The 13,449-nt window shown below is 36.5% G+C and overlaps 1 pseudogene; it reads left to right on the plus strand.

The window, feature by feature from the left end:
• The first annotated feature begins 499 nt into the window (after positions 1-499).
• On the plus strand, positions 500-9,348 carry LOC113084273 (cleavage and polyadenylation specificity factor subunit 6-like; annotated as a pseudogene).
• The last annotated feature ends 4,101 nt before the right edge of the window (positions 9,349-13,449 follow it).

Genomic DNA, 13,449 nt, shown 5'->3' on the forward strand with positions numbered 1-13,449 from the left:
GCTTTTATGAGATTGCAGAAACCTTTAGAGAATTGATTACTTGAAATAAAATTAATTGTAATTAACTGTAACTTGATGTTCTAAATAACAACTGAAATAAAAATGATTTAAATTACGACAAAATTATTAAAAAAAAAAAATATATATATATATATATATTATATATATTTTTTTTTTTTTTTTTTTAAAGGAAACTAATTAAATGAGCATGTCACAAATTTACTGAAACAAATAAAAATGGAAAAAATATATATTATTTAAAATGAATTAAAATGGCAAAACTAGATTGCTAAAAAAAAATTAAATAAAAGAGGAAGTTAATGCATAAAAATAAAGCTAATTTATGTAATTTAAATCATACATTCCTAGTTTAAAAAAAAAAAAATTAAATTAAGTGACCAACACAACAAAATTACTGAAATGTAATCTTAAATGAAATCTGGGAACGAATGAAATAGTATCTCGGTGATGGCTCATGGTTGAGATGCCTGTCCAGTGAATACTTCTGAAACAGGTGTTTGTCTTTCTGCTTCCACAGGAGTCTGATTATCCTGTTCACGAGCAGATTGACCTTTATGATGTCAGCTCACCATCTGCCAACAACGGGGACGCACCTGAGGACCGAGATTACCTGGACAACCTGCCTGCGCCGGGTGGATCCGAGGGAGCAAAGGAGCTCCGCCGAATGTCGTCTTCACCTACACCGGCAAACGAATCGCTCTGTACATCGGCAATCTCACATGGGTCAGTCTTGAACCCTCCCTCTCTATTTATTAGGGGTGGAACAGTTTCGGTGGCTATAAAGCTATATTTTCAAATAAAAATAAAGAAAATAAGAATAATCTGACTACAAGCAACAGCATAAATAAATACAATAGAGTACACAAAATAAATGGTGATTTCCATTTTTTTTTTTACTTTAGGTAGGTCTAAAAATTCGTTTTTAGGTACAGGCATTGAATGAAATAATCAAATGTAAATAGATTTGCGTATTTTAATTTATAAGTTAAGATTGATCTTTAAGTTACAAAAGCTATTCATTCAAGAGCAGTGAGTGATTTTGTTGCTTTTATTAGTGTATCTATATGTGCGCGTATAGATAGAGTATATGTATATTTCTATACACGCATCATGTAACCTAAAATTTGTTTTCCTCTTTACAGTGGACCACGGATGAAGATTTGACCGATGCTATTCGCTCAGTAGGCATCAATGATGTGCTGGAGATCAAGTTTTTTGAGAATCGAGCAAATGGACAGTCCAAAGGGTAAGTGAAGCCTGAAATTTGTCTCCTAGGTCTGTGTAAATATACAGATCAACCCTGTTGGTGATGCTCGGTTACATGGTTTTTCTAGAGATCAGCATCAAACATGACTTCTCTGTGCTCCACAGGTTTGCTCTGGTCTGCGTGGGTTCCAGACTCATCGTCCAGGAAGCTGATAGACCTGCTGTCCAAACGAGAGCTGCACGGACAAACCCAATCGTCACTCCTTGCAACAAACAGTCGCTCAGCCAGTTTGAGATGCAGTCGCGAAAAAGTGAGACACAGATTCATAGGAAATTCAACACATCTACGGATTGAGTTTAGTGGACTTGCTGCTGTGTTTGATGTTTTATGATCAGTTTTTGTCCACTCAGGCATACAGTCCGGGCAGATGTCCGGAGAGGGGAAGGCCGGGCCTCCAGGCTCAGGATCTCGCAGTGGATTTCCTCCTGGCAAGAATCCGGCGGCGCTTTCCCACCCCTCCTGGCCCCGGGGAGGAGACTCGCTTCCCTGGATCAGGTGGACCTGGTGGACCTCCACCACACTGTCCAAGGTATGAGTCTATCTTAAGGCAAGAGCAGAAATTGGAAATGAGATTTTACAGCTGTATTGTTTATTTTTGAGTGGTCAGTTTAATAAGTTTTTTTATTGCATGTATTTTTTTGTCATTTAAATTAATTTCATCCTAGAGTATTGAAGAATTCTATATACTGTTGTTAATAAGAAATTTATCATCAGTCACAAAAGCTGCTTTAAATTGCCTAAGGTGGCACATTTACACAACAATTGCATAAATTAGACTTTAAAGTATATTATTTATTTTTTTAGTTCTGTTTTTAATTGGGTTTGTTCCATTTTAACCCCTTTGCGTGCAAACATCGCTGACGGCCCCAGTTTATTATTGTTTCACTTTCACAGCACATTAACATCACTGTCTTACTTCATCTGGACAAACTGTGCATCAATGGAAGTTTAAAGACTCAAGCTTCGATATTTGACCAATATTTTGATAAAACATTGTTGCAGTGACAGATATTTAGTGATTTATGTCAGGAGTGCAAAATAATTAAATCCGTATTATGCCACATTTTGAATAGAAATTCACAACCACTCATATTCAGTCACGTCAAGAGCGGTTTATTTGTGTTCACATAGACTCACTGCAACAGCGTCAATAAGGATTTTACAGACCAAAGATGCATATCTGCGGAGATATATGCGATATATTTACTGATGTTTACTTCATATTTCTCAGACAGAATCGTCATTTCTATTCATTTTTCCACGGATTTACACGCGATCAGATGATAAACGAGCCTCTCCCAGCGATCTCTGTGTGGCGTGCAGTAGTCACAGCTCGTGAGGTGTGTGACTCAGACTCTGATTGGGTCTTTCAAACATCCAATCTTAGAGTTTCATATCCTGGACACCGCCCCATCGATGTCACATGCTTCCTGCACACTTCCTGGTAGTCTATCTGGCCAAAACAACACTGAAAACACCTCTGTACACACAAAATATCCAAATAATAAACCGCGATTACGATAGTAAAGCTTGGTATGAGAATTTTCTTGAGATCTGGGGCAGTTTTTATAAATAAAAATCGAAAAATGTACAATCGGAAATGCTAACTTGTGCAGCGATGAAAAAGGCTACAGAATAACATATTTTTACAACAGTAAACGACCAAATTCCACCCCTGATCGCTAAAGGAAGTTATTATAAACACTCGATCGGGGTTTAAAGTGAGTTTTGAGTAAAAGTGTACTAATAATTTCATAAATTGTCAGATGTAGCTTGATGCTAACAGTTAGCAACCAATGCTACTAATAGCAGGTGCTTTTCTTCTTCATAATGCATTTTTGTCTCAATAATTCACGGTAGGTCGTAAGGAAAATGTTTTGTGCTATTTTTAGCTAGTAAGAACTTTTGATAAATAAGGGCTAAATGCAAAGAGAGACCGAAGTGAGATCGCTGCTTTGTTGCTTTGTAAAGCCTGAAAAACCACAATCAAGGCTAATACAAGGTGGAATAAAACAAGAAGAAATAATGATAAAAGAATAATGCCGCGATAATGTGTCATACTTGGCGGAGGTGTGAAAGAACCGTTTGGTCGAGAACAATACAATCATGTGATCAACCGGGCAGTTTTCCAAACAGTGAAAACATACACAAAGAGCACAGGAAAGTTTACATGTGAGATCTTACAGAGATGACAAGGGGCCATAAATCAATCTGATTAGCCTTCTCTAAAAAACACACATGACATGGCCTTAGAAAATATTTCATAAAATTCACAGTTTTACAGATTCGATTATGAAATTTTTTATGAAGTCTTGGAAGACTTGTGCCTTAGCTACACTGTGTTTTCAAACTCATTTTCCTACATCAACATTTTTTTAAATACATTTAAAACATATGTTTTTATAATTTTTATTTTGTTTTATGTTGAGCTTATATATCTCTATTATCATAACAGTCTGAGTGATTCTGATTCCTGAACAGTAAAGCCTTTAAAAGTGTCAGCTTTGTGAACATATGTTGAATATGTATCTAGTCAGAAAGAATCATGAGCAGAAACCTTTTTATTTGGGTATGTCATTTCTGTCTCCATGCCAAAAAAGGGGGGTTACTAGTAAGAGGGTTAAAAGATTAATTTTTTTTTTTCGTCAAAAGCGATGTCTTATAAATTGTTTCATGGCCAACTTAAAAATAAAAATAAAGTACTTAGTTAAATTATTGAAAACATTAAGCTCTTAATAAAATCAATGTTAAAAGAAACGAATAAATATGAAGTGTAATTCAGAGTCAAGTCAAATGGGTTCGCCTGCTGTCTTTGATCTATGTAAATTTAGTTAATTTTCAAACTCTCCCTTTGCAGGTATGCAAGGCCCGCCGCGTCCCCCCTCAGGCCCACCTGGGCCTCCAGGACCCCCCGGCCCCCCTCTACCTGGGCAAGGTCTGCTGCCGCCCCTCGGAGGTCCTCCTAATAGAGGAGACCGTCCTCCTCCACCCGTCATGTTTCCTGGTCAGTTTGGTCAGCCTCCTATGGGTCCGATGCCTCCTGGGCCGCCCCCACCTGGATACGGGCCTCCTCCAGGCCCCCTTCCACCTCAGCAGGGTCTGCCCCCTCCGGGACCCTTTCCTCTCCGTCCACCTGGGCCCTTAGGACCCCCGCTTGGCCTCGCACCTCCACCTCACATGCAGGGACCCCCTCCTGGAGGTCCACCACCGGCCCCTCACGTCAACCCGGCCTTCTTCCCACCGCCTGGAAACAACAACATGCCCTCGTCCGACAGCAGGGGCCCACCGCCGGGTGACATGTACGGCCGCCCCCCCTCCATACGACAGAGACTTTGGCCCTGGTGGCAGGTAATGAACACCTCACCTTCATTGAACTATAAATAATTGTACATGATAAAAATAAGGCTTCAAGACCAGGAAACAGGCCTCAAAATCCATATAGGAGCACCCCTAGTACAAATAATTTTGGTTTCTAAATTTCCAGTGCATCACTAACTTTAACATGCAGTGTGATTCTCTGTGGATTTGGACCCTGATACATTGTTTCTTTGACTCATGCTTTTATTTTCAGTGCATCTGCTTTTCTGTTTTAGGGACATGGATTCGTCTCGCGCTCCTCTGAGTGAAGCTGAGTTTGAGGAGATCATGAATCGTAACAGAGCGATATCCAGCAGTGCTATCTCGAGGGCAGTGTCCGATGCGAGTGCAGGTGCATACACTTAACCCATAGCACAAATCTTTGGTTTGGTTTGTCAGGTGGTAACTAAACACTCTCTGTTTTTGCAGCTGATTACGGCAGTGCTATAGAGACTCTGGTGACCGCCATCTCTCTGATCAAGCAGTCAAAGGTTTCTGCTGATGACCGCTGCAAAGTCCTCATCAGCTCACTGCAGGACTGCTTGCATGGAATAGAGTCCAAATCCTACGGCTCTGCATTGAAGTAAAGATCTTGTGGATCTACACCTTATTTTTGAGTTTGGTGTAGGGGATGCATCATTATGTTTGCATGAGTGAAATGTCTTTTGAGATCACTTTTCTTCCGATTTAACCAAAGTAATGAGTGAGAGTAAAAATCTGATTGATAATTCAGATTAAAACGATGCAGTTCCACTATATTCTGTTGAATGTTTAAGTATAAAATGAAATTGCTTCAAATTGTAAAATTGATGCATTGCATCATAAGTTGTTGCAGTGTGTAAAAATGGATAAAAAAAATAATGCCTGCAATATTAATGTAGCCTATTAATGCTTTGCAAAATTTGATGCCTGAAAAACATGCATTGCTTAATTATTTGATTCAACAAAAAAATAATGGATGCACAAATGCATGCAAAATTATTTAATGTTTTTCATTTTTCATGCAATTAAGTAACTTTGCATGTTTATTTTTGCATCCATTTTTACACTGCACAAAATTGTTGCTCATAGTTTTGCAATGTATGTATAATTTAGCTTGTATTGTTGAATTATTTCATGCATGTGAAAATGATGCAACGCAAAAATAATGCATCAACATAGTGTTAAATTTACTGCAAAATTTCATACATGCAAACATATGTATGCAAAATTATGAGGTATTGCAAAATTTAATGCATGTAAAAATATTTGCATTGCAACCACTTTAATTTGGTGCATTGAAATGATTTCAGAACTGAAAAATAATTTGATGCTATACAAATTATTTTGATCCGTTGCAAAAGTATTCATATTCTCTTTTAATGCTTTTCAACCTTATTCAGACGGGAACGGTCCAGGGAGAGGGACCACAGTCGCTCTCGTGAGAAGCATCGCCGCAAGTCTCGGAGCCGAGACCGACACGAGGACTATTACAGAGAGCGCAGCCGCGAGAGAGACCGTCATCGTGAGCGAGACCGCGAACGTGACCGCGAGAGAGACCGAGAACGTGAGCGGGAGTATCGCCGTTAGTTGGAGAAGGTGTGTATCCTGTTTGTCTCTGTCTTTGTTTTTCTCTCATCTTAAGGATTCAGATGTACATGCATCTCATCCTGCAGAGATCGGGATCACAGGTACGTGATCAGAAAAGGTGAGTCCCTCAACCTATAATGTTATCAAGTACTGTCATTGTAATATTTTTTTTCTCCTACAGCTAATTTTTTTTTTTTTTTTTTACACGAATGTAGTGTGATCGAAGTACTTTGATCCTTAAAACTTGTGTACCTGGTCTTGAAGCCGTTTAATGTGCAATATCAGCTCCTGCAAACTTAAACTGTCCCACAGTTGATGATCTCTAGTTTGTCTTTGAATGGATTTTGTGTGTATTTCAAAAGTATATGTGCTTTTGCATTTAAACTGCACTTATTTGTCCATTTAACTGAGATTTGCTGCTACTTTTGACACTATGCCAATGTCAAACAACACCCTACCCCCCCCCTTTATTGTGCCTAATTGAACAATTGTTTGCCAAAAAAATGAAATTCAGGATGTTTCATGCCTTTAGAATTGCGATTATGAAATCTAAATTCAACATGTGACCATAAATGTATAGAAAATTGGTTAAAGTTGGTTGAGTTTGAGAAAATGAATGTATTGAAAAGAGCCAAATGGTTTCTCCGGTTGTGCGCTGACATTCCTGCAGGCAGCTTTGATGTTGACTATGGTTGTCCTAGTTCTGGTTCAGTACCTCAGTGATTTGTTGTGAAAAGCAAATGAATGGAGTCAAATTGATCTGCTTTGGCATTTAAAAACGTGAAGCTTGTAGTCTGTCAGTTTGAGTTGTCATGGTGTAGACAAATTACATTTTAAATGTTGAGCACATCTGTACAGTATAATTGAAAAAAAAAACGTATTATGAATGTCCTTTGTCAGAACAAGCTAAATGTATTTTCACTGTCAAGGGTCATTTTATGCATCCTAGTATTTCAGTCACATTTGCAGGTTTTTAATAGCTAGTCAAATTGACATTTTCTCAGTTCATATCGTTATTCATTTATTTTCCATGTTTGTTAATGTTACGTCCTCTTAGATGCTGCAAATGTAGCAGTTCTTCACCATTTTTAATGTTTCTTAAAATGTAAAATAAAAGTAGAACTACAGTGTCATAGTTACACCAATTATGCATTAAATTTTTATCTGCTCCATTAATGCTTAATGAATGAAGAACTGCTATATTGCTTTTCCAGAGGTTATATTTTTAGCATTTTTATGCTTTTTTGTTTCTTATTCTCTAGGTAAACACCCATGTTTGTGATTATTTTAGTTTGATTTAATATGCAACCGATGCTTAATAAATATTTTCACAATCAGTATTTAAATGAATGCAGCACATGTCCTCAGTTCAAACCCTGTTGGTCTGATTTTAGAAACCCAATACTGTCTAACCTGTTGCTTCATGGCTCTGCTGTGTGATGTTTCCTACAGGCTAAATTTGTACGTAAATGTAAATTTGTACATAATTTGTATGTAAATGCTGAGGACACTGTAATATCATGTGTGATGCATTATGAGTGACCCCACATATGCTAGATTTAGATGCAAAAGAAAATGCTAAACAGTTCAACTAAAATGGCAACTCGGGTTTAGCAAATAGATTTTAAATGCACAACTGCATTGTTAGTTTTGTTGAATGTAATTCTGATAGCCTCCAAATTGTTGCTCTGGCCTCCTCCTATCCAAAAAATTGCCAATTTTTCAGCTGTTTGTTTATTTTAGTTTTTCTCTCTTCTCAACTGTACAACCGTGAATTGTAGCAACACCATTAAGAGAAAGTCAGCAATGCACAATTTGCATATTGGTGTGTTCCCCAGTTATTAATTCAGAAATCATGTTGCACTTTTAAATACGTGTTTTTAGTCTAAAGTATGCATTGGGTTCGAGGTTTTGAATAGAGAGTTTAAGCACTGCAAACTTAAAGGAATTGAAAGCATTTGCTCCAAGCGTAGGACCCTGTTTCAGGGGATTTATTGGGATTTTTGGATGTAGTGCCTATATGTCTGGAGTTCATCTGCAGAAATGACTGTGTTCCTAGGTTACTTGTGTAGGTTTTTCTGAAGTAATGGTCCTGACGTGGTAATAAATCACACCCCTTTTCCTCTGTTCACTATTGTGCTTTATAAGATTGTCACAGGATTGGACAAACTTGTGTTTCTGGGATCATTATCGTTAATTGTAATTCCAAACTCTAACTACAGTGCAAGAATTTCCATGTGTTCATGTCTATCTTGCTAATTATTTCTTGTATTAAAATGGGCGGAAATACCCTTGAATGACTAAAGACACAAACTAATGGTTTAATAAGAAATTGCATCTTTTGTACGTTATATTGTTTGTTGATTTTTCCTGACTAACAGAAGGGCAAAGTATGACTAGTCTCTGAATTTTGTCCAACCCTGTGTACTTTATCTCCAGTGTCCAGGGAATCACTAGAATCAAGCAATTTGGTACAGAACTTGAGTAGAAATGATGCTTAAAATGGTAAACAATTGTAAATAGTTGCATCTTAAAAACAATTGCTCTTTGCATTGGGGGTGGATTGAATCTGAAATGTGGATTCGATGCTTGTTCTCGAGAGGTAAAGGGACAATATACTTTGTGCTTTAAAATTAAGATTTTAAGAGTTAGTATTTTTCCTGTTGTAGAAAAAAGACTGCATTTGCAGTTTTGAGTTGAAGTTGAACAACTAGTTAAATGATCTTAAATGATTGGATTATCGATTAATTCAGAAATTCATTAAAAGCCATCATAAAATGTGTCGTTTTTAAATGTGTTTGTATTTTGGCAGTTTACTGTGGACTTATTGTCCAATTGAATGTTGTTTTGGACACCTTTTTAGATGTGGTTTTCCATTACATAAAGAGATGAATTCTTCAAAATAAGTGATTTGAAGTAGATCACATCTGCTTTTATAATTGATTTTACCTGTGGAAAAACAAAACACTCAAAGTAATTACTGTTTAACCTTGTTGAGGTTATACATGTTTTAAATTGAGAAAAACCAATCAACCAAATTCATGCCATTCAGTATCATCATATAGGGATTTTTATGCTATTTAAATTGTATATATCCATAAACTCTTATTCTACAGATGCAATTTAAGCATGCACTTTTTATTGCAGTTTTTCATCTTTAATATTATTATTATTTTTTAATCCTCATCTTGTTCCAACCCTGTATAACTTTCTTTAGTTTTTTGGCTAAAATGTACTCTAAAAATACAACACTACCAAATGTATTTCAAACCTCACTCATTCAGATCTTGTGTTAGTAGTACTACTGATGCTGATTTGTTTTGGTTGATTGCTTTCTCAATGGAACTAAAAGCTATATTTTTCATATAAGGCATATTATTCTTCATCAGATTTGAAGAAATTTAGCATCACTTGCTCACCAATGGATGCTCTGCAGTGAATGGGTGCCGTCAGAATGAGAGTCAAAAAGCTGATAAAAACATCACAATAATCAACAAGCAATCCACACCAGTCCAGTCCATTAGCTTCTTAAGAAACAAATTTATAAACATGTTTTTATAACTTAAGACTATTGCTTCCTTATTTTAACAACTGAAGTATGAGTCCATAACGCTTCCTCTAGTGAAGGTCCACTGCTACTGTCTTCTCCCTTTACACCTACACATTTTTTTTTTTTTTTTTTTTTTGCACCATTTTCACTGGTAAGCATTGCTTGATCTGTGCTTACTACTTTGCTGATTCAGACAAATTACTTTTTCATTGGAGGAATCAATATTTCAGATAGAGGACATGTTTGAAGTTAAAATTCTTTACCATTGAATTGTTTTTGTTAACCGATCGACTGGATTGGTGTGAATTATGTCCAGTGGTTTGGACTCTCATTGTGATGGCACCCATTCACTGGTGATGCTAAATTTCTCCAAATCTGATTAGAAATAAAGTCCTCTATAACTTGGATGTCAAATTCCACAAACACTCATTCCTTTTAAAGTTGAGTTGTGTTGAGTACAGTGTTTCATAGTTGTGCATGCCAATGTCTTTATGATCGTCGTCTATTCAGACTGTTTTCATACACTGAATCCAGGGCTTGTCTAAAATAGTTTTTTTTTTATTATTATTATTATTGATTGCAGTTGATGTTGTACTTTTACCAAATTCTGTGCTTTTGTGAAACTACTACATTTAAATATTGCTTTAGACCAGGGGTCGGCAACCTTTTTGGCATATGACTTTTTTATTTATTTTTCTGGGTAACCACTGTGCCAACACCCCTTCCCCCCATGCATTCTGTATTTATACAGTTCATAAACATGTTTAAATGATACCATAAATCAATAGGAATTCATTTTCATGCAGATAGTTTCTGAACACCACTGTGTGTTTGTATGAGATTAGGCCAATGCATTAAGACAGTTCAGTTTAACTAAACTCTGCTTCATTGTTTGTAGAGAGACAAACCCAATCAATTTACACCCCTCTCTCCGAGTTGTTACCTAAAAATGTACACCAGTATGCAGTTTTCCCTATTGTTCGCATGTCATTGATTTATCCCTCTGCATGCCACATGTTGCCGACCTCTGCTTTAGAACATTACAGCAGTCATAACTAAGTTTGATGCTGTTGAAAGTTGTTTGCATGCTTGTGTATGTCTGGGACGGTCTGAGCGTGTGTAGATGTAGAGGGGAAAAGCAGCTGTGTGTGTTTCTGGGTTCTGTGCCCCAAAACAAACTGCCACCTTCATTTTGACACCTTTCAGTCGAACGCAAGAGGAGGAGGAGAGACGTCAGGAGCACCGTGGATTCATCCGACAGCGTCCCGGAGAGCGCCGGACTCCAGACACACTCTGCAGAGCTAAAGTAGAGTTCTGTAAAATATTATAAACTCACTCTTAATTCCTGACAGCTCTTTTTATTTTTTACTTTTATTTCCAATTAGCTCTGTGCTAAAGTCAGTTCAGTGAAAGAGAATTATTTGCCTGCTTGTTCGAGAAACAAAACAACTTTCCCACAGCTATGATGTTGTAAATTGTCAGTTAGCTAGGTTTGTTTTTATAGGATCAACTTTTTTTGGTTTCATGTTTCTTCCCTTTTCCCCTCATCCATATAATGTGTAAGTGTCTTTTGCCTTGATTATTAAATGGAATGTGTTGTAATAAAGTGTGTACTTGTTGCTTGTTCATACTTGATCTGATAGTTTAGGTTACATTTAGCCAACCATTTTTTCATAATTGTGTATTTACAAAACTTGTCATACTTGAATATCAGGATAATTGGTTTAAAAACCACATTTCAGGTTGTTTGACATCTTTACTTTCTATCAACATTGTGCCTTTTCAAATTTTACCTAATTTTAAGCGTTTCAATACAATATGGATTAGTTTGAGTAGTTCTGTAAATTGCTGTTCAATTAACAGTTGGCCGTAACTTTTTTTTATTGGTTTTCTTAATTGTGATTGGAGCGGTACAGTTCAAATCTGTGCAACATTCTCAATTTTGTTTTCGAGTCAAATTAATGAATTTTTTATGGTTGGTAAATGATAAAGCGCAAGATATTCTGCATTTGTAATGTCTATCTGACATCCCTGCTGCAGATTGTGTGCATTGCTTTGTGTATATATCTAATCTTTTGTGACTCTGGAGCACAAGACCAGTCTTAAGACGCTGGGAGATATTAATAATATATAATTATCACTTTTTCTTTTAAGCCAAAAATCATTAGGATATTAAGTAAAAGTTCATGTTCCATGAAGAGATTTAGTAAATCTCCTACTGTAAAAAATCAAAACGTAATTTTTGATTTGTAATATGCATTGCTAAGGATTCATATGGACAACCTCGAGGTGATTTTTTTTTTATTATTTATTTATTTTAATTTTTTTTGCCTTTCCAGATTTTTCAAATACTTGTATCTCGGCCAAATAGTGACCGATCTTAATAAACAACACATCAATGGAAAGTTTATTTATTCAGCTTTCAGATTATGTACAAATCTCATTTTGAAAAATAGACACTTAAGACTGGTTTTGTGGTCCAAGGTCACATATTTCTGTATATATATAGGATTTACTGTAATTTGTCTGTCAAAAAGTCTCTTATGTTTGCCTCTGCTAAATTTATAATTTAAAGGAATCGTTCACCTAAAAATGAAAACTTGCTGAATATACCCACTCTCAAGCCATCAAAGATGTAGATGAGTTTGTTTCTTCATCCGATGGAGAAATGTAGCATTGCATCACTAGTTAACCAGTGGATCCTCTGCGGTGAATGGGTGCCGTCAGAATGAGACTCAGCAGACGATATAAATCATTTTGCTTCTTACAAACATACAGCATTTGTCTTCACACAATGTTAATTGATTGACTTGAGTGGTGTGGATCATTGTGATGTTTGTATCATCTGTTTGGACTCTCATTCTGACGGCACCCATTCACTGCAGAAGATCCATTGGTGAGCAAGTGATGCAATGCTACATTTCTACACCACTATATTGTAGATGGCCTGAGGGCATTTACATTTTAAGCAAATTTTCCTTTTCAGGTCCCTATTCCTTTAAGCCTTAATGCAAATTTGCTCCATAATTTAATTTTCATTATGTAGACGGCCTATGACCGCGGTTTGTGCTAGTGATAAGCAGTGTTTACACATGCAGGTCTGTAAGGTTATCTCTGCTTACTGTAAATATTCATGCGCTTTATTTTGAGACTTTGAAGACAGTTGACAGATGTACTTCTGGGTATTTGACACGTGATCTATGCATTGGTTACTTTGCATCTGTTTGAATGAAAGATTAAGGTTCATGTAAACTGTTACTCGCCTGAACCTGTGGGCTTTTTTTTTTGGTGTTTTTGATGGTTTATCATTGTAATTAGAGCAAGTTCAATGTTGGAGTACCTCTAGTGGTTCTTCAAAGCACATCATCTGCTAGTGAAGTGGACTGACATTGTGGGTTCCTGTTCTCTAATAGACATCTGGACTGAGAGGTAAGTCTGTTTTGCCTTTCAAATCTTATTTTGTATTTTGTAGCTTTGTGTTTTTGAAGCCCAGGGCATTGCAGCTTGTTTACAGCTCAAGTTTGTTTGGGTCTTGCTTTGTACCTTTGATGCAGTGAGTCCACACTTAATTATTTATGATTGATGTGGGCTGCCTGGTGTAATATATTCAGATTTACTATAAAAATATTTTTGCCTTTCAATAAATTTTTTCACATTGGATTTGTCTTTTGTTTTGTCATGTACA

The sequence above is a fragment of the Carassius auratus genome, unplaced genomic scaffold (genome assembly GCF_003368295.1).
Source record: "Carassius auratus strain Wakin unplaced genomic scaffold, ASM336829v1 scaf_tig00039877, whole genome shotgun sequence".
Taxonomy (NCBI): domain Eukaryota; kingdom Metazoa; phylum Chordata; class Actinopteri; order Cypriniformes; family Cyprinidae; genus Carassius; species Carassius auratus.